Source organism: Plodia interpunctella, chromosome 20 (genome assembly GCF_027563975.2).
Source record: "Plodia interpunctella isolate USDA-ARS_2022_Savannah chromosome 20, ilPloInte3.2, whole genome shotgun sequence".
In the NCBI taxonomy this organism is placed as follows: domain Eukaryota; kingdom Metazoa; phylum Arthropoda; class Insecta; order Lepidoptera; family Pyralidae; genus Plodia; species Plodia interpunctella.
In genome coordinates this window covers 3,683,454-3,706,034 of record NC_071313.1, presented here as the reverse complement: position 1 = coordinate 3,706,034, position 22,581 = coordinate 3,683,454, and the positions used below count along the sequence as shown (strand labels likewise).

The following is a 22,581-nucleotide window of genomic DNA, read 5'->3' as shown; positions in this document are numbered from 1 at the left end:
GTTTCTATAAGAGTCTCGTATGGGAATTGTTTTCTAACGTGACCATACGTTCCGTTTTGTGGTTCTCTGTCCCAGTATCCCGAAAAAAGGCTTCAGGACCAAGATGCACAATGATCTCGTATTTCAGCTTAGCTAACCTACAAATTGCATTCTAAACTCGATACGACACGACGACAGGTTAAAGTTTTTACAATTCAATAAAATCTGATACGGTTGTCAACTGAGCCAGGCGCGAATATAACGAGATTTTTCATGGGTCCAAAAATTCTTTGCCACAGACACGGAACAATAAAAAAGAGTGGAAGTGTTGTGACAAAGTTTGTAAGCTACCGTTGTCGCCAAACTCACACAAATAAGCCGACAAACATATACTACAAATAAAAAGCTTCATTGGTCATTCATACTACATTCGACTTGCACCATAATTAAAAAAAAGGGTTTATTTTGCTATATGCAGTTATGACATTTCACAATCTTAATGTCAATTCCGCTACTTAACAACAGGTGGCGTTGTTGTCTGTTGAAGCAATTATGACCCTTAAATGAACTGATATAAGATTGACATTAATGTCAAACATGTATTTTTTTGCTGCTACTAGGCTAGTGCTGCAACTCATTGATTAATACTGAGCAAAATCGATATCGATAAATCAACACTTCATATTGATTGACGGTTGAAAGGCTATTTGGTTCAAGCGACAATTTTTTCGATATTGAGTTATATACCTACATATTTGGAATCAGCGAATATTTTTCTATCAATTGAACTAACTTTCAAATTTTTCTAAGCATTCTTTTGACGTTTGACTCACTCGCAAATTAGATTTTATTTTGGCGGTCATTACTTAATTGAAACGACGAATGATTTTGATAAATTTGTAGTAGTCCTTATTACTTAAACTTTTCTCATATTTTTGTATCAAGGGTCATGGATTACATTGCTTCATACTATTTTGTATAAGTATTAGTAAAATGTACTGTTTTAACTGCAATAAGTATGTTCTGCAATAAACAAATGAAATAATTGTAAAATAAACTATAGAATCTACTAAAATGATACGATATTTGTGGAATCTACTAAAATGATACAAATTCGTGTCTTGAGTTTTGTCTGTTTTTGTCCCGTTTTGCAATCTTGGATTTCGAACAAAAAGCGCACTGTGAGCGATAGATATGAAAATTATCAGGAATTTCCTAATCTAAGGAAAGTTTCCTGAAAACTTAGAAAATTGCCGGCAACTTCGAAAGTTTTCAAATATTACTTTTTACACAATAACAATATTCCTATGCATAGGGCTTCATAAATAAGGCAGTTGTCGGGAAATTATTTTCAAGTAAATATACCTACCTACTTAAATATATGAAACGGAATGATACTTCATATGTGAAATTCGAGGTAAAAGTAGCTGCTATTTATTCAGTCATTTGAACAATTTTGCCCCATAATAATGTGTGTGGGTGTTCATTCGCGGAAATTTTAATAATTAAATACTTATTACGGCTGGAAAATTACTTTAATAAATTATGTTCTAAGTATTACTAGTGTGTTATTAATTACAGCCTCGTTACAGCCATTTGATTGGGGATTCAAAACGGGAGCGGCGGAAATTGGAAATCTCGTGCGGGATAGAAAACTCAAACATCCACGGTCCCACTCGACGCCATATTGGATTTGAGCTTGTTGGAAATTGCTTGTCTATCGGTTTTCAATGTTAGTATTTTTACGCGTAGTAACGTCGACCTCAAATAGCTAGTGAAAGACAAAAAATATTTTATTGCCGGTGTACTATTTTCTTGTTCTATACTCCGCCTGCCTGATGTCAACCCTCCTTGGGAATGATATTGTTGCATGCTTGTTGCATGTATCAGCTGCCTATAGGTTGTGTGTCCATTAGTGACCTCATAAGAAATCCACAGGAGGATATGGACTATGGTCCTATTCTAGGGCGGAACCATACGCCACAATTCGATTACATCTATGGATCAGTATCGATAGCAGCAGTAATAAATGTCAATCTATCAACAAAAACAAACTTCTTAAAATAATACAAATACCCTATTCCCCACGTTTAGGCGTGGGACTAATGATACGATAGCAGTATGTTGCCTTCAACCAAGTTTAGAAGTTTGCATCCACAAACTCCTGTGTTCCTGTTGCAAGTTATCCGAATTCAATTCATGTTAACGTTGAAATCATAGCTGACGGAAATAGTAGGTACATAAGTAGAAGTTAATAATTATGGATCAAACTTACAAAAATAAACAAATAGGTATACAATCGAACAAATTAGAATGTAGAATTATAACCTTTGTTAGGAATTACAATATTGGTGACAGATAGACGCATGATACTAAATTAATTGTTGTGAAATAAGTTATTTTGTGCTAAATTTTAGACGAAAAGAAAAGGAATATTGGTTCCTTTCGTTCATTTGTCGTCTCATGATCGATTGGGAATGTGTTAAGGCACACCCCCAGGCACATTGGGTATTCAGTAAGTCAGAGGCGTGCTAGCCATCGTGTATACTGAACTGTAGGTAGACCCCATTGTTTAGCAAGTGTACCTACAGAAGTGGCACATAACGAAGATAATACCTCCTACCTCTTATTAAAAACTCTTCCGTACCTAACTGATAGATAGACAACGCACATTGCGTGTTGTCTAGGCCTAGTAGTAGTAGTACCTACTTCTGAAAGCTGAAAATTGGAAGATAGGTTTCTTTGACAGTTTAGGGCTCACTAGATGACTTTCCAATGGCAACGAGAATTAAAACGAGATCACTACGTTCTACGCTCTTGCTAGTTGCTACTTTGGATCTTTTCGTATTCTCTATATTCTTAGAGTAAGGTACACTGTTGATATGGGATGGAGCGATAAGGTTTGTCGGGGCGTTTATTGCCTTCGTACATGTGTGGCATAAATATTTACTAAAGACAGGTACGCCTAGTGCAAATAAAATAAAATAAATCTAACCTTCACCATTTTAACCCTTCGGCAAAAAAATACTTACCTAGTTAGCTATATTGACGATATCCTTCTTTTGTGAAGAAACAATTTTAAGGGTTGTTAGTAATTTAAGTTAGCATAGTAGACTAGCATAGTAGACACATCAACTCATTCTATATATTGATGTTATTCAATTATATAAATAAAATAATAAATTGTACATAGTTTAAATTACATATATGCCAAAAATTTTTATTTTATACAATTTAATTGTGTCAATTCAATGTTATTTCAACAATCAACACAGCATGTTCGTTCGTACTTCGGTAAGAAAACCAGATGAGATGAGAAACGGGCAGAATAGAGAAGGAAAACATCCTTAGCAAAGCTCTCCTCTCAATCTCACATAAATAGAACCTTCGACGGGGGGGCGACAAGGATATTTCCCCGAAAAAAAAAATAACTCCACCAAATAGATAAACCGAAGACAAAAAACAAGAGACAAGGACAAAAAGAAGAAACTCAGGAGAAAGCAAACAAGGAAATAATAAGTGAGATGAACGTAAGAAAATATTGGAGGAGAATAAGCTGGAGTTGAATGCAGTGAATTCGAACCGATATTTCACAGGCCTCTTAACCATTGGAGCACAAGCACAACCGCTACCGCGCCATTGTTCGATACGTAAAAAAGTTTATATGAAAACTTTGCTCGTTATTTTATGGTTTTCTAAATAACTTTTCTACGAAACAGATTGGGTAGATGTAATATTGACTTGTCACCGTTTCTGCTTCTTATTAAATTCCATATTTCTGAAGGATTTCCGTTGACAGGCGCCGGAGTGACGTTAACATAAATTGGCCATTAGCACGATGGATGTCTAACTTTTTGTTTCGGTTAACAAAGAAAAATGATGGTGTTTATTAATACAGCCATGTCTCATTCGACGATAAAGGGCAAATGTTTAGTTAATCTTGTCCGGAAAAATAAAGACGAAATCTGTAATTTTTTTAACACGACTGTGAGGAAAGGGTTGTGTTTTGCGCGTATTTTGTATGTATGTACTTAATATTCTTTATTACCTTATATCTTCCAAACAGCTGGATGGATTGGAAAAACTAAGAGATAAGATGATAAATTTTGAAGAGAAAGGAAAATATTTTCCTGGTTACTGCGAGGTGGGTATCAAAATTAAAGGTTGTGTTTTTAAAATTTATTTCTTGTTCACAGACCCTTTCTCAAATTGGGTTTTAGTAAATTTAATCTTTAATAACTAGGTCTGTCTACGAACATTGATGTTTTTTGCACATTTATAACACGAAATAATAAGTAGATACTTTACCAAGTAAAATAGGTACCTTCTAAACAAAGTGCCCGATCGACGCACAAAAGGGTAGTCCAATTTATTTAACATTGTTTTTGTCCATGTAATATTATTTCTCTTGTCCCAATTCACAGCCATCCATTTGACACTATTCATCCTCCATTTGATCTCTACCAGTCCTATGTAGGGTTGCCATATTTTCTTACCATTGCGCAGCTGCACTTATCTACTCTCGATTTCGATGTTGATAGAGGACATTTTGGTATAAAGTTCATATCCCTCTAGGGTTGTCACGACCTCGAAATAATGTCAAATTGACAGTCCCAAATATACACATTTATGGCAGCCCTACCTATATATATAAGAAGGAAAGAACAATTGAATAATCACCGTTGTCGCTTGAAAAATTGCTCGGGATATGGCACGTTGGTTATAAATGGAGGCATGTATGAAAACGGCTATCAGAAATTTGCTTGACGCACATTCGCTTGCTGTGATAGACAATTTTACGGGTTTAATAAAAAATATGGATCACACCACAATCACACCGAGCGACGCGAGTGAACAGATTAGTGATTAAAAAACGTTAGTAAGTAGAAGTAAATATAAATGACTAGATGTTGCCCGGGGTTTTGATCCCGTGGAAATTTTGAGATAAAATAGAAAATATAACTTTAACAATAACATAGGTAATAAAGTAAACATAGCGTTATATGAACAACTTAATACCTACTTCAAAATACTGAAAAAACTAATATTTAAATTTAAGATTTTAAAATTGCAATAGTCAAATTTCTATTTTTATAAGGCATATTAGTCAATAAGGCTTGGCAATAATGTTGTAACATTAACTCCCGCACAAAATCACAGGGATAGCGTAGCTACCATCCAATAGTGATTAGAAAAACCTATTTGGAGAAACCATGAAGTTAAAGAATTAAAAATATAGTGAAGTTGATTTCTGACAACACGGTGACACTCTACATATTAGTTCTGGTGTAACCTAATTTCACATCGTAATCTTAATTTTTCAGTGATCCTTGATGTACTTAATTTAATAATTTGTTAGTTTATTCCCATTCCAACTCCTGGCCCTCCAACTCACAAATCTTTGCATTGATTATCTTACGTCAAATATTGTTGGTGAATTTTTAAGTGGATAAATTAATAGGGTATGCCACGCTTTGAATAATATTTTGGTATGATATTACGTTGCCATATGGCAAGTCGATTTTTTATTCATTCTCTGCTGTCTTCGAGGATACCATCTCGGGACAGACATGTGCATCTTTGTTTTGGTTTGTTTTTTGAACATTAAATATATTGGTTATGTAGATACTGTGTTTTTAAGTAGGTTTAGTATTCTACTATGTTTACATCGTTGGAGAATTGGTGGACCAATTAGGGAGTTAATATCCTGTGTGCGTAGTGCAAATTTGCTATTTACATCTCACCATCGAGTTGCTTCGCAGTGAGACGCAGCTAACCAATCAAAGTGTGCCTTTGTGACACAACGACAACCACACCGTAAGTGATTGGTTCGCTGTGTCTCACTTCGAATGGTGACAAGTGCAATGTAAACTCGCACTTCACGTACGTAAAACGTCCATGGAGACAACTCACTAATTGGTCAAGCAATAGTGTATTATGTATGTCTCCACATATTTTGCATTATTTTTTAACATCGTCTTAAAAATTGTTTAATACTCTTGGCGCTTGGTCAGTAATTTAGCAGTCTTGAATGCAGGTTATTTCAATACTGTAAATCAACATCGAAATATCTTTCATTCAAGTCAAAATTGTCGCGAACTAAACACAAGTCGCTGGCGGCAGCTAGCTTTGTTATACATATATATATTTGAGTCAGTGATTGGACAAGTTACTGGATCTTCGTAAACCAGGCTTTAGGGCGATAAATCCTGTTCGCTGTCCAGCTTCAACAGGGTGATATGAGATACCCTGAGTTATGAGACAGGCCCTCGGAAACCATCGGACTAGCCATTGGAAGGATTAATCTCAAAAGTTATTGGAGAAACATATTACTTGATTGTCGAAATCAGAAATAGATTTTGCGTGAAAGATTAAAAACGTAAATTCTATGGTTTTATGTTAAAGTTTAGTTTAAGTAGGTACATACTTACTATAAATTTTAACAAAATACCAAAATTTCTCATTTATAATATTAATATGACTGGATCATTTATAATATGAATATGTATGGAAGTATAAATAAATATAATTGAAATGCCTGATTGTCTTCATCATCAGCGATTTAAACGTTCCTACTGCGGAGGCACTCATGGGTCTTCCTTATGGATGGAGGAGCCATGACCAACCGGTTTATATCTTAATTACTTTATGAATGCTCTTCTTCACTTTGACTTACACAAGTCAAGCTTTGTTGTTATGCAAAATAATTTTAAATGAAGCAAATTACACCATAGCAAGCTTATTTGATTAAACACGAATAAAATTAAATTGTTGAATAAATAACACCGATGACCACAGGGTGGTACGGAACCCTTAAAATATAAACAAATATGTACATATATTTTTTAAAGTTTAAAATTTATATTTACTCGTAGTATGAACATGTTTATCAAAAGCATTCTTGTAGTTATCGTAGCATGCACATTCGATCTCCTCTCAGTCGTTTGAAACAGCTCCTTTATTTAAGAGATGATTAATTAATTAAGCTTTAAGTAGAAACATTAAGGGTCACTTGTACCAGTCAACTTTGACGTTAAATTTAGCTCAAGTGCCGCCGCCGATTAGATAAACGTTAAAGTTAATTGGTTCAACCCACTCTAAAGTGACAATGTTATATTGAAAGCTAATTAACTTTAAATATAACCTTGTCGCTTAGACTGTTGACTTATCGATACATTGATTATGTAACTACCTAATCAATTTAATGATAATTCAACACATGCTTATGTAAAAATATAATTTTCATAGACATAGTCGCGGTATGAAATTATTTTTTATTAGAAGCTCGCAACATTTCCTCGATAAGTCTTCATTAGGATTGGACAGTTAACAGAGAAGTTCACAACAAGAAGCTAGATCGTATATAAAAGATTCATCTATCTATTATGTCTGGTTCCCGTGGGATCTAAAGACGGGGAAGACAGTGAATAAGTTATGCGACCTTTTTACAACAGAACAAAAATGTTGCCACAAATATATTTGAAATCTTCATCTTCTTAAAACTTTGACAAAGCGCGAATAAACCTGTCGATTGAAGTACTGAGAGACCTAGATAGAAGCCCCCAAAAATTGACAAGAAGATAGACTAAGAGAGACAGTGGAAAATTCTAGTATCGGAGGCCAAGATTCTCATTAGGTCGCTAAGCCAGCAAAGTAATTACGTACATACTGGGATAAATAAACTTGACCCCTCTATGGTAGTAAGTATTAGGCTTAGGTTTATCTGTCTCCAATTGAATATTGACAATTATGAGAACTATAACTCTCTTTATATATAATATATTATTTTAGAGGTTCCATATAGGTATATTTCAAATATTGCTTGAACTGGCCCCATTTTGCTTTTGTTCGTGTCCAGATTTCGTTTTCTTTTTTTATAGCAACTATCTTTGACTGCTCCTCTGAAATAGTTGACCAATTGTTCAAATATCTTCATTTGCGATGTCTTCTGCACTTTTAAAGGACTCTTAAGAGCTATCTCGCTTGGTCTGTACTCGCACTGGTTCCCGTTCTATCATCGAGGAGAGATCAGATGTATGCAAACTTTATACAGACATCTGCATCCTTATCGGCATCATTATCTGAGAAATATAGCAATTGCAGCTTGGTATCACGCTATGCAAAGTACGCCTGACTTGCTTGAAGGTTAAATTATTAATTTACTTAGAAATGTTTATGACTTTTACTAATACTTCCAGCAGGAAGTATAGAATAATACATTCAAAGAAAGAATACATTCAAAGAAAGTTAATGTCTGGATTCTCTCTCCTTGTCAAGGCATAAATCGGATCATATTAAAAATGTTGTGATTGTATCGCTCCATTAGTGCTTCATTTCGGGAAATGAAGCACTACATTTCGGGAAATGAAGCACTAGATGGACAAATGGAGCGATACAATCACCGTGCGATACATCGTGTTATAATGAATATCCTCTTGATAAAACGATTCAATTTAAAAAGATTCAATCACGATATTTTAGCTGTGGAAACCTAAAAAGAAATACTGTTTTTGAGTTTTACTAAATGCGTCGACGATATTACCAGATGCTTATGGCCATGGATAGTATTAAAGGGCGTAGGCGTAGGTATTTGATTTATGCCATATCGATATGGGTTGAAGATTGGTGCCCTAAAAACACGTTTCATAAAATCGCAGACCAGGCAATAAAATTAAGTTTGAATTAATTAGTTAAAAGTATGTAATTAGTTATGGAAGCTTGTCCTATTATTAATTTGTGGTCTAGTAGCAGTGTTAATTACAAAATAATCTGATACTAGCGGTACAAGAGCTGTAATTAAATTTGATGACGGCGACAATGGCTGTTGATATTTTGCTGCTAGCTGTTACCGGCAGCTCAACTCGCGGTGCCAATTTTTGACCTCTGGTTTCGGGACATGAACTATATCTGTTTTACTAAATTTTATCACAATCGACCCAGTACTTTAGCCGTGAAAGCGGTGGAATGTGAGACACTTTTGCATTTATAATATTAGTATAAATGCGTACAATGAAAAATAATTAAAAAGTCGTATTAAGTATGCCTCATTATTATATCATAATATTGACGACCTTAGTGGCGCAGTGGTAAAGTGCTTGCCTCTGAACCGAGTGGTCCCGGATTCGATCCCCGGTCGGGTCATGATGGAAAATAATCTTTTTCTGATTGGCCTGGGTCTTGGATGTTTATCTATAAGTATACGAACTTTGGGGCTAGCTCTATTTATGTGATTTGTCCTTATATATTTATTTAAATATATAACTTCCTACTAAGTAATCTATTTACATGACTATAAATAAACGTTCTCAAAGCAGGTAATAGTGAGAAAAATTAGGTTAATGTACTTTCTTATTTCTCAAATGCCCTTCACACTGCGATGGTTGTGAGTAATTAGCTAAAAGACATCCATAAACAACCGGAAAGGAATGACAAGAATATTGTTTGCGTAGTAATAAGAGGATTTTGTTTGTTTGTTTATCATAATTAACCTAATCTGAGCATTTTGGGCTTTCACGTATAAACAAATAAACAATATAAATTTACAAAAGGACACGTGTTAAACCAACATTATATGGAAATTATATTTGAAAATATTTGAAAAAATGATTAAGTATATACTAATTATACTAATTATTATGATATATATAATGGTATCGCCTTTTCAAAATTCATATCCTATAAGCTATCAAGTTTAAAATATCTCGTAGATAGATGGGATCGTGGATCTTTTCGTTTAGATAGATAGACAAAACATAAAGATTTTATCTATCTATATGAACAAAAATTATCTATCGAAAAAATTACAAGAAAAAATCGAATAAGAGTTTAAATGACTTTTACTAAAGTATATTAACTTGTGATAATGATTATGTAATAATATATTTCTCCCTATGTAAGCATTTTTTATTTATATTCGTCATAAATCTAAATGTGATAAAGCTGAGCGTCCATTCTTATCCCACATTAATGGTACTAATACACTATCCGAAATAACTTATAACAAGCCTCGTTAATCAATCCACTAGGTATTTGCCTCTGAATTCTGCTGTTTCAAGTTACGATGTTATTTTCACATGAATTCAATTACTTTTTGATTTATATACTTCTCTCTCCCAGAGATGTATTTAAATCAAATTTAAAAATGTCTAATTTCAATAAGTTATGTGTCAACGTATGTTTGGGCCGTTTGCGAAAATCTATAAAACACATTAATTGCATAGTCATGGTTTAATAAACTTCTTGCAAGTGAGCACTTGAAGATCTTTGCGGGCAACGAATTAAACATCTTCCCGCACATAGCATAGCAACCGATGTTACAGGCTAGTATTTGGAATTCGAGATAAAACAATTCTGACTTGATGCTCTTGTAAACTATATACTTCCATTACATTGAAAGCACGCACCAATGGACGACCTGAGTTCAGAGATTCTGAGAATGTGAATTTCATGATATCGACACTGTATGGATCTGGAAATTCTCTCTTCATAGTCGTTATTCCTCATGGCTGACTCACAACAATTATATTGGTTCTAATAACAAAGTGGTTTGCTATTGCCTTCTCCATTTCCTTACGTCCACTAAAATCCATCTTGGAGATTCATTGGTGGATATTTTTGCAATTTTATGTCCACATTAATCCATGATCCCGGATTTTCATACATAAGTTAATAATTAAATATTAGACTTTCACAGGAAATTTTTCACGTAATTTTTTATAACCATTGTGCAGGTTTCCTCACGATGTTTTCCTTAATCGGAAGCAAGTGGTGGTCGATGAAAACAACTTTACATGAGTCAGATTAGTATACAAACTCATGTGACACGAGTAGGATTCGAACCTGAGAACTTTAGATCCATAGGCGGGCGTCTTAATCACCGCTTAAAAACAAAAACCATAACATGAACACACAATTAAATAACCATTACACCGCTTATTTAAGTATCCGAAAAAAAACTGAATAGGTCCTTTATACGTACTTGTAGGTATTAATTTTGAAACTTGTTTCAGCAGAAATAAAGGGGAAGGCGTTGAAAAGGGTTGGACAGACCGGTAATAGCACAAAAGACTTAGAAAATAGGAAAATACCCTTGTTTTCGGCAAGGAATGTCTAATAAGCTCGACAATTACTTTTCAATAGGATTATCCTTATAGGTGATTCTTTACTGATGTTGTTTTAATAGCCAATCTTTGGCTGACATGTCCAACGTAGCGATGTGCCGTTCTTGAAATTATTGAGAATGCAGTATGGAAGTACTGATTTAACACGTTGACTACAAAATTTGCCAAGCGAGTTGGACTGAATCTTCTTTTTCGCTAGCTTTTAGTTGTGTCTCATGGCTGGGCAAAGGCTTCTACTTACTTCTTTCAAGAATCTCTATTTGGTGTAGTTTGATGACGCCCCGCAGGAAATCGAAGTAATTTTAGGCCACACACTCGTGTGTACGTACAGTTCACACCAACCTTCCCAAAATAAAATTATAAACGTTTTTTCATTACTCACAGACCAGCATGGAAGCTGGATCCATAATTAAATGCTACTTAACTTATTTTGGTAATAACTACAAAGATTAAACATCTTTAACTATTAGGCCTAACACAATATAGTGAAGCCGAGGTCAGACATAGACTACCGCGAGTGGAGCTGCGGGCAGGCTCATTTGGAATATTTATAAATCAGACCGGCAACAATTTGCATCATCAACGAGCCTGGTTAAGCCTATCTACGTCCCATAATTCCTAACCCTTAACGCCCATTTGATTACCATTCAGGCCAGATCGGTTTTTTGCCGCCAGTAGCTAATCTAGGGCATAATATAGCCCTCCCATGAATAATGTATCACTCTTAACTTATTTATCGATTCAAGAGGAACTTTGTTTTGTCAAAGCTTACAAGCGATATTAGAATCTATTGTAGTTTTTTTTCGAAACTAGTTTCGAGAGTACATTTAGGTTATACGCAAGTTACAGATACATATACACGTCTTTGTATATTACGGGGTAAACAGAGTGGGTTTGCTTTACGGTCGGAATGGAGATTCTGGAATAGTGACAGTTTGAACGTATGAGAAAAATCTCAGTTAATAGTCTTTTTTCAATTAGTAAATGCTCTGTGTGATAATTTTTCCAGAGGCAATAGCTAGCAAGTCATATTATTTTTCTTATATTTTATACCTACTATCTATACTTTCTGAGCCAGTGAACATGTATTTAAAGAACCAAATAGGCACATAAAGTAATTTTGCTTGACATCGAAGGACACATTGTCGCATACAAATACGTAGGGTGATCAGGCGTCCTAGCTACGTGATGCGTTGCTACACTACACGACGCGGTGCGACGACGCTATACGTGTTTGAAGAATAAATGATGACATATACACATATACTACCCCGGGCTTATATCCGAATATCAAAATAAATAGTACCCTATGTAATATTCCAGGTTATATTTTACCCATGTACCAAATTTCATCAAAAGCCTATGAAATTTATTAGTGCTCTCGCGCTCTCACAGTGTTTAATTTATAAATTAGTACATAATTACTTTTAGTGCTTTCCAGGTTTCTTTTACTATTTGGGGCATATATACACTTTCTAAAACTGGATACACGTCTTCAGTGCATGCAAGACAGAACTTTGCGCGAGCTTTGTTGTCCTTTTGGGTGTTCTCGGGTGTAACTATAAAATCGTCACTTACAGTGTCGAATAGTTCCAAATTTGTTAAAAAACACTCCATTGAAAAACTCCAAATTTTCTTTGCCTTTTAGCTTGGAAAAGTTGGTTGAACCGATAGCAACCGAGATAGTGGCAGAAGTGGAGGCAGGGACATCTCATTGATTTGCCATCCTAAATCAACCGTACTTTTAGATAACACAATTTGAGGAATATTAGAATATTACTTATGCTCTTCACTGGGTTTTTTCACCCATAATTAAGTTTCATAAAGCCGTTTATAGATTAGGCGTGATTGAGTGACAAACATTCTCGTTCACATTCTCACATCGAAACTTCTATAATGTTTGTAAGATACTTTTGACATTGTGGAATTGTTTAACGTATCTTACAAACATTATAGAAGGATGTGAGATGTTTGTAAGATACCGTTTGACATTTTGGAATAGCTCTGCTTTGTCGCATTTGTAGCTTTGTTAGGACGTCGTGTGACGTGGAACATTGAGAAAGATGGCGCGAATCAATCTACATCTTCGGTGACGTGGCGTGAATGTGTGTTTGAGATCCAAACTATATTTTCCTAACCTACGTTCCTATCATTATAATAATTGTTCTTGTATTTTTCTTCTCCTCTGGATAATGGCCAAATCTCTTTTGTAGTTTATGCTCCAATTTTTTTGTATCCTTTTGGATGTTTTTATCTAATAATATTAGTTTTGTCTGTAAATAATTTAATCCTAAATCTACATTAAACCTTCGGTGTTTAGCCATATTAACATAGATATATATTCGATAAAAAACAGTATACATCCTCGAATCAGCAAAACCGCTTTCTCAAAATATCTAAAGGAATACCGAGACTCACTTCAGAAATGTGTCCGCTATAGATAAGCTTCATCTTAATGCACATAGAAATGAATCCGTTTTGTGCTTCGTTAAATATTCAACATAAAAATTTACGTATTTTAAGGTTTACGAGCTATTGGACGTCAACCGATAATGCATCCGCAACTTACACGCCACATGTTTTGTATTATTTGAAAATAAATAATATACCTCTGTTTCTGTCTGTTTCCCTTAGGGATAGAGCCCAATGTCATGAGACTCCTAAGGCCACATTTAGCGTGTTGATGGGCGAGTAGGTGAAAAACCGAATCTAAATAGTGATAGATTGCTAGCCTATTGACAGCATTTCTAAGGTTTCCCATGACAGGTTTTTACGGTCTGCGCGGGTTCAAAAGCAGTTTTCTTTACTCATAGACCAGCATGGAAGCTGGATCCATAATTTAAGTGGTACTAAACTTAGTTTGGTAATAACTACAAAGTTTAAACATCTTTAGCAATTAGGCCTAACACAATAAGGCTCAGCGGCTCCAATTGTGGAGTTTGTGTTTAGTTTCGACAACTAACAGTTTCTAGTATTGGATTAGGAACACGGGAGACCAATCTGCGTAATTTATTGCTAGTTTTGCACCGCCTCAGTACACACGAGGTATTCCGTTTTGCGCACCAATTCGTATAGCTCCTAATTGTTAAATAGGTTAATAGCTGTAATAAGTCGCTGCAAGTCAACTTAGTCTTAGCCTTAGGTCCATTTCGTAAAAAAACACTGATGCGGACAAAGTGGAACAAAATAAAACAAGAACACAAAGTAAAAAAGCATTTTGTTTGTTTGTGAAGTGAGAATTTTCCAACCAGGGTCTCGATTTTAGAATTTCATTCGGGTGCGAAAGATTCCATGTATTTTGCTACTATTATTTCAGGGCTAACATGTGCCTATTAATGTATAATATTTGATTTTCTGTTACTGTACTTTTACATCTATATTTTTTCTCTTTTACATTCCCTTACTTACTACTTTTTAATAGGTTCTTTGTCGATAAATTAAGATTTTTTCTGCCCAGTAAAATGTACTCTAATAAGGGCAAAGGATTTAATTAATGCAATGTTAAGTCAAATCGTTCTATATGGCTTCGTAAATTGATTCGTAAATTGAAAAAGGCTGCGGTGAAGTTTGTTGCGTTTTCACCTGCGCTTTGGAAGCCGGTAGTAGACTTAGTTTAAGTAATTGTTTGACGTCAATAAGTGTATATCATTTTAAATTGAATAATTTTGAATTTGAATTTGAATTCACATGAAAAATAAAATCACACAAGATATTCGTTGCACTTTCAAAATACGACCCTGCGCTTTGTCAGCTTTGTCTTATGACGGCAAAGGACTGGCATTTAAGTCTGGGCTCAAGGCACCTCGTCTCTGATGAGAGTCCAGAACTTCATGCCAGATCATTTACTAAAGTTACCGTAGACGGAAAGAGGCCTATAACAGCGGGTCACGTAGGGCTGAAGATGATGATCATACACTAAAGATATAAAGGGAAACGCTTCTTGTAAATAAAACTCGCGAGCCAAGTACTTAGTAGCAAATCCACTAGTATTAATAGTGTTGGCATCAAAACCATTCAATAACATATATTCACATCTCTACAGAGTTATCAATAACAGAGTCATTTACTTACAGTTTTTCCATTAAAATATTACAATTGTACTTCTCATTCAACAATACAACGTACAAATTGGCGCCTTGTTTTTACACAGATAATATACTCCGGCCGGCCTAGTAACTTTTTTGAAAATCGAGGTAATGAATGACAGCAAATGAATCGTCAACAAACAGTTGACAGCTGTCAGTGCAAATAATCGGTAATGTGAAAATAAGTAGGTAAGTTAACAATAGTGCTTTTATGTTGGCATAAAAAAAACTCAACTACCTTCAGAAACTAAAATTTTGTTGAAAAAACCACTTATTGTGATGTCATCATCATAAACCTAATATGTAATGTTGCTGTCGAACAAACATAGCTTTCTTTGCGAACATTTTACCTACTTGTGACGTCACTTGTTCGCACATTTAGTATGAAGCGTTTGTATGAGTAAAAAAATAGTGATTTTATTTGTGTCATATATTTTCAAAGCATTGTTACAGTAAAGTTTTTCATTAGTGTTTCTATTAATATAAGGGCCTTACTATACTATTGTAATCACTATACTATTGTAAATTACTATACTATTGTAAGGCCCTTATATTAAAAATACTTACGTCAAAACAAAAATTTGTCAACTGTCTCTTCCGTATATGTCTCATGAGACGATTGAGGTCTCGGCAGCCGAGATTATTAACGAGCTGAGTTTATTTTATACGCTGACTGTTCCATGCAGGTTAACTTGTTGCGTTGTTGGCTGTACACATTTCTTCCACAATCTAACAGTAATCGAGCTTATCAAAATTCATCCTCACCAAAGCACAGAAAGTGGTAATTCCGGTCTCAGTTTTAAACGTTATCTCGTCGCCATTATAACGTAATAGGAGACGCCACTTAGCGTAGCGAGGGAATTTCACAACTTGAGTTATACCACTTAGCAACTTGGAACAGCCCGGCTGGCGAATTTTGTTGTAGTTTGTAAATGATACATTAATGATAATATTTCTTTCCTTTTTAAAACCTGACACAAGCAGAGAAGATCATGTCTCTGTATCTGTATGTTTGTGAATGTGTGACAGTATGTCAAATTCAAATTAAAAATTCTTTATTAAATTTTATGTAGCTATGTCTGTTTGGGTGGAATCTTGCAATCCCATTTTGAAGCGGATGTCTTCAACCGATTAAGCTGAAATTTGTTTGCACTTTAGTTTGTATGACATAATTTGTATAAAATTATTGAATATGTATAAAATAATTGAATAAAATCTGAGACACATGTCCCTAAACGGTACAGTTAAGTCCACAATTATTATAAAGCCCAATGAAATTGTATAAGCAATAACAGTAGCCGGTCTCATTCTCATAACGACGTCTTGTAATAAGAGTTCTCGTTGTAAAACAGATAGTCTCGGTAAATTAGTATGAAGAATTATTATTTAACCTCAATTTACAGGAAATTCACCTCTATTGCCTTTGCTTGTGGGAGTATATAAGTTTTTTCTAGAAAATTCGCTTTTACAATACCAAATTGTGTCTCTGTGGCGACACCCTTAATCCAGGATCGCTATTAAGTTGCCAGGTCCTTGTCGCCCTTACCCTTCGGACGATATTGGAAATGTTCCTGTTATGAGCCCTCCATTTGAATTACAAAGTCTGGCCACATCTTATAAAGTTTGCCAGAAATGTTTGGTTGTGTGGTATTGACAAGATACAAGGTAAAATGTAGGTCAAGTAGAAATGTATTGTTGACGACCTCTATGGGGCTATTTATCACTAAATTGTATTGTTGAGCGAGACGAAAGATGTTAGTTACACAAGAGTAAAGAATTATGCACCGCAATGATGATAGTTAATATCTTTCCTACTATATGATGATACTTAATATCGCTTCGCTTTTAAATACTGTTAATAATCCTTATAGATATAGAGTTCTCAATTTAGTTAGATATTTAATTGAACTTGAAAATTTGGACAGACACTAAATAGATTCTATATTTCGTTTGCTATTGCTGTTCCGACACTTCGTCTGATGAGGCGTGGTACAATAAAACTGTGTTTTTTTCTCATTTATGTTCGTACATTTTGTCGAGAAATGAAAAAAAAGGTTTTCTTCACGTTTTTCTTCAATTGGATATTTTTCCTACGGGACATGGGATCCGTGGGACAAATATCCAGTGGAACCAGTGAGAATGATAGAAAATATGTGAGTTTCTTAGAAAAATAAAACTATGTTTTAAAGACTTGCATCGTAAATGTCTAATGGGTAGTGACCCTAGGCTCTAAACCAATGTTTTCATGTTCAAGGTTAATTTCTAAGCCAACAATGAGCTCCTAAAGTTTTTACCTAAACACTAACTCGAACCATTGTAAAGTTTCAGCGATTGTGGCCTCATCAAAACTTCGTAGGGCCAACAGTGCTCATTCCAACGTTGACAACTTTGTATAGAGTTGTATAGAGATATGTCTCACACCATTCCCACATATACATGCTAGATCTAAATTGGAACAAAAGAAATGATATTTGAATATTATGATATTTAAATTAAGTAAGAGGATATTATATAGAGATATATATTAACGATATAGGGCTATAGCCGCATTGTTTTCCGCTCACGACTCACGCACGGCTAAAAGATGCCAGAAATACGTGCCTTTGAATCTTCTTCCTCATAAGTTGCTAAGATAAGCGTTCCCAGAATACTTCGCTAATAATAAAAGTGAATGTGAAAGGTGGGAAAATGTTTGCCTGACCCGTTTCTTTCTTTTCGAGTGTATTATAGATCAGCAATAGTATAAGTTTTTCACGGCATGTGAAGTGATCGACTCTTCAAGTGACGTCACAACTGCGACGGCTTTTTATCGCCCAGTTCTGCGTGCATCAACAACTGTTTTAATCAATCCTTTCACCAGTGTGCGTAGTGCGACTTTGTTATTTACATCTCACCATCGAGTGGATTCGCAGTGAGACGCAGCTAACCAATCACAGTGCGCCACTATGACGCAACGACAACCACATCACAATGTGATTCTCTTCGGATCGATTCGACAGTGAAAATTGAAATGCAAACTTCGCCCACAGCACAGATTTTATTTGTCATATTTCCCCGTTTCGGGAGGACTTACACTATGTTTACCTCAATTGGAGTATTTATTGTCTAACTGGCTAGTGACTAATTAAAATTCGTTACAGCGCTCGTGATACCGAAAATTGCGAACTGTCCTTCTACCTGAGCTTATTAAATTTTGAATAATGGAAGGCGGTTTACTTCGAGATAATTATTTGTTTAATCGAAAATACAAAGCAGAATATGCAGATTATAAACACACCGCTCATTACGTCAACAACAAATGTATTCTAGGCGATATCTCCATGCATTTTATTTTTTTTTTCACAACGATAATAATGGTCGAGGAAAATGACATAAAAAAGCCTAAGATGTACAGACTTTATCTACATAATAGTGGTGGTAAATTCAATGCTATTCTGTGAAAACTGCCAAATGAGTCGGATTGGTAATCTCGATTTCGCACGGATTCGAACTCTGCACCAATCGACCACAGGAAGTCTGATCTGAGTCTGAGAATAGTCATATCCTGTTGGTATTTCTATTTCCTTCCTAAGCCCTTAAAATATTGTCATCATAATAACCGCAGTACGCACAGTTGTTTGATAACGTAATAATGAATTCGGGGGAATATAATGACTTCTCATACTCGTACGGCCCTGTTTCTGAATAGTGGGGAAGATCTCTATAACTCTTCGTAGTTCGTAGGAACTAATTCCTATATATATTTTCAATACAAAGCAAAGGTTTTAGTTATTGTTAATGTAGATAAAAATTGATTCGAGCTCTTGAATATGAGCTGGCAGCACCGCCGTTCGAAAAACCTAGACCAATCCAACAGAATCTAATTATTACAACGGATGTACTTACATGGATGTATATTTGGTATTCTTTCATGTAGTAACTATTAGATTTGGTACACTAGAATACAGCAGGGTGACTCAGTGATCGTCGTACCACCGGTCAGTGGCGGAATAATATAATGAAGAACAAACGTGACAAATGTATATGGTATCTGTGAGGCAGCTTGCAAAAAAATAACAAGAGCCAAATTGATGGGTAAATAAAGAAAACACCGAACGTCTTACCAGCATTCATTAGCATTTCTGTGATAAACAAATTATTCTGGTGAGAATGTGAGCAATTAATCTCATCTGATGTCGAGGGTGTTGGTAGAAGCGTATTATTATTTCCTTGTTTATATGTTTCATATTAGAAATTATTCTATTCGAACACACTCGCTCGTAAGATTTCATTAGAGCCTGTCCTCATTGTTACTTTTCGCTCCGTTGTTTTGACATCTGTCAACGGACAACGCAGATATTGTATGGAGTATCGCCCTACGTCAACACACATCAATGTCAAAACCTATGGGAAACAAAGCAGCGCAACGTGCTATGTGGATGGATTAATGGTGTCAGGGCCATAGTGGTAGTGCTAATAGCACTACCTATATATTCAACGGTCGACTTTTCACGTGTTTGGAAAAGCTGATAATTTGTTTTAATCACAAAATAGAACTAACAATAAGTACACACAAAATAATATTAATTTAAACTAAAAACTATCTATTTTATAAATATCTTACCTATAAATGACTACTGATTTTGGATAAGCTGTCCGAAGGAGTTGGAAAAACTAATATTTGCATCTCGCTTTATATAATAACAATACGTACTATTGCGTTTAAATATATTTGTACTCGATATTTTCATTTATAATCGTAAATATTGTTAAACTGATATATCAGCAGTCTATACCATTTTGTGTTTGATCACTGTGCATGATATAAATTTAACAACTAAGTATTAACAGTTCTAAATGAACTTAAGTCATTAACATAATTATCAGGTTAATGAGAGCGTCATTATCTCAGAGTAGTCGGAAAACGCTTTCTGATTTTCTTCCAAGAGGAGGGTAGTTACGGAGAAACTTTATTACGTATAACTTTAGGTCATGAAATATTAGGTCATTGATTATATATGTTAGGATATTGATCATTCATTAATTTACAGTTCAACAGCTAAGTAGTTAGTTTATAACATACAACGAATTTTTATCGATTTGAACAGAAGCTAAAATACAAAATTCAAGGATATAATCAGTATTGACATTTTGGATATTTATTTCTAGGAAAAACATCAGGTGTGTATCCTCAGGCGACTGCTAGTGTCCAATAGAGACTATTTACTACAGTTTAAATTGTCTGGCTATCGCTGGAATGGCCTGGCATTCTGCCCGTGGTTTAATCAGGCCAGACAAATTAGATAATTGGCCGGAACTGCGTGATAATGGGAATATTAGGCAAAAGTTGGGAGTGTTAAATTGGACATTTAATAACAATTGAAATAATATTTTTTAAATTATTTTGGCCTCTGTACGAGTTTGCAATTCAATTTATATATAATCGAAATTATTCGCAGTAAGATGCATATAACTAATCATGTGTGCAATGCTATATTGTGACGCGATGACAATTACGTGTTTATTTAACCACCAAAACCTCGCTATAATTAAGTGGTAATTTATTAATTATAATAAATTACCACTTAATTACAGCCAAGATTTAATATATCATAATGGCTATTTACCTTGAAAAACTTGATGGTGGCGCTAGTGTGCAGCTAATAACGCCATAATAATTATAATTCTGTTTTCTCCCCCGCCCTTTAAAGTTTAAACATGGAAAGTTGAGTTTACTCATAAAATAAGCTCTCTATAAATTAATCAGACTGACATGGCTCTGTTTATGTCTTGTTAATTAAAAACTTGGTAAAATGTTTGCTTATTAAGTATTTATGAGATTTTTCTTTAATTAACTAAGTAATGTTTTTTTTCAGAACAGTCAATATTACACAAATACATTAAAGTAGACATTCAATGTCGAAAACCGATGACTCGTGTTTTATTGTTTGGAATGTTTGTCGTAGTCATGCGTTTTTAATGCAAACTGACTTTACTTTGCTTTCAGTATGTAAGTTTGCTACCAACGTAGCAAATTCTGTTAACCGTATTAAGTAAAATAAGATACATGTCAAGTTTTAAAGTAAACATTAATTTCAAAGAATCAAAGTACATAACAGAAAAATATAACTAGTTAAATATTGTTTCACAGCGCATTATCGGTTGTAAAAAATCCGCAATGATAATGAAATTCATATTTGGGGCTGGCAACTCATTACTTATGCAAATTGGATGTATGGCGTAAAGATGGCGGATATTGGCAATCCGCGGCGACATCTGGAATCTGGTTTATTACAAAAACCCTCAGTCGGTGGCAGATTTGTTCGAATATGAAGGAGTTTCATGTTTGATGTCATTTTTTATTTAATATCTAGAACTTTCTTTTCAGATTTCATTAATTTATTTATTCAAATTAAAAAGTTAAGTATAGATTTAGCTTTCTATCTCTTTTTCGAATACGATTTATTTTAAAAATTATGATTTGCCATGATATTCATAAAAAAATTAAAACATACTTGAGCTAAAGTTGGTATATTTTGTCTTTTTCTATCAATGGTAAACATTAGAAAGTGCGGTAGTGACAAAACATATGTATGCTTGACTTGTTTATAAATAACGGCTATTTTAGGAGGGCTTTTGTATGAAGGTGCTAGGTAACTAAGTAGCTAGGATTACACGTCCGATTACAAGCCAATAACAATCAAAACAACGAAACAACGACGATATATAGATTAGTAGTTATTTTATAGAATCTATGAATGAAAGTACTATTAATTTCATGGAAACAACTAATTTCCTGGGTTCGCGATAGCAAGGCAATGTCTCCAAATTACGGAACATTTGTTCTGTAATTTGGTGACGTTTTATCCGAAACATTAAATCACCATTAAACATTTTTTCGGCGCGGGCCCCCTATTGAATACGGCACCCTTAAATGATCACTGTCTGTCACTGCCAATTTACTCTAAATCGCAGCTTAGGCATACATTTTGTCTGTCATTTAAACGTAAATAAACTTATTTTGAATTACAGAGTTATTTGTAATGAGTAAATTATATATTAAAATTAGATAATTTGATTGATTATGTAAGTCTTATTAATTAAGCTGAACATATTTTTTGATTGATCATATTTTCAATATTAAAGGTCGAAACATCAGAAAATTTAATGTGTTTACGACACTAGGCTTCGACGCTCAACGGCTGGGAAGAAACTCAGATGAGAAAAATACCTGTTTACTTGCAAATAACATGTTTGTTTCTAGCTGGGCTTAAAAGTTTCCCAAATAATTTTGAATTTTTTACAATTATAATAATAAATAAATAATGTATGTCTTGTGAATGTCGTATAAAAGCACGAAACTTATTATCACAGTGCATTTTCCTATAATCCATCTGCTTCGTCGGAAAATATATTAC

The 22,581-nt window shown here is 34.4% G+C and overlaps 1 protein-coding gene across 1 annotated transcript in view; it reads left to right on the top strand.

Annotated features, from left to right (window-relative positions):
- LOC128678888 (uncharacterized) overlaps positions 1-22,581 on the top strand; it is a 240,575-nt gene that overhangs the window by 93,406 nt on the left and 124,588 nt on the right. The window lies entirely within an intron of this gene.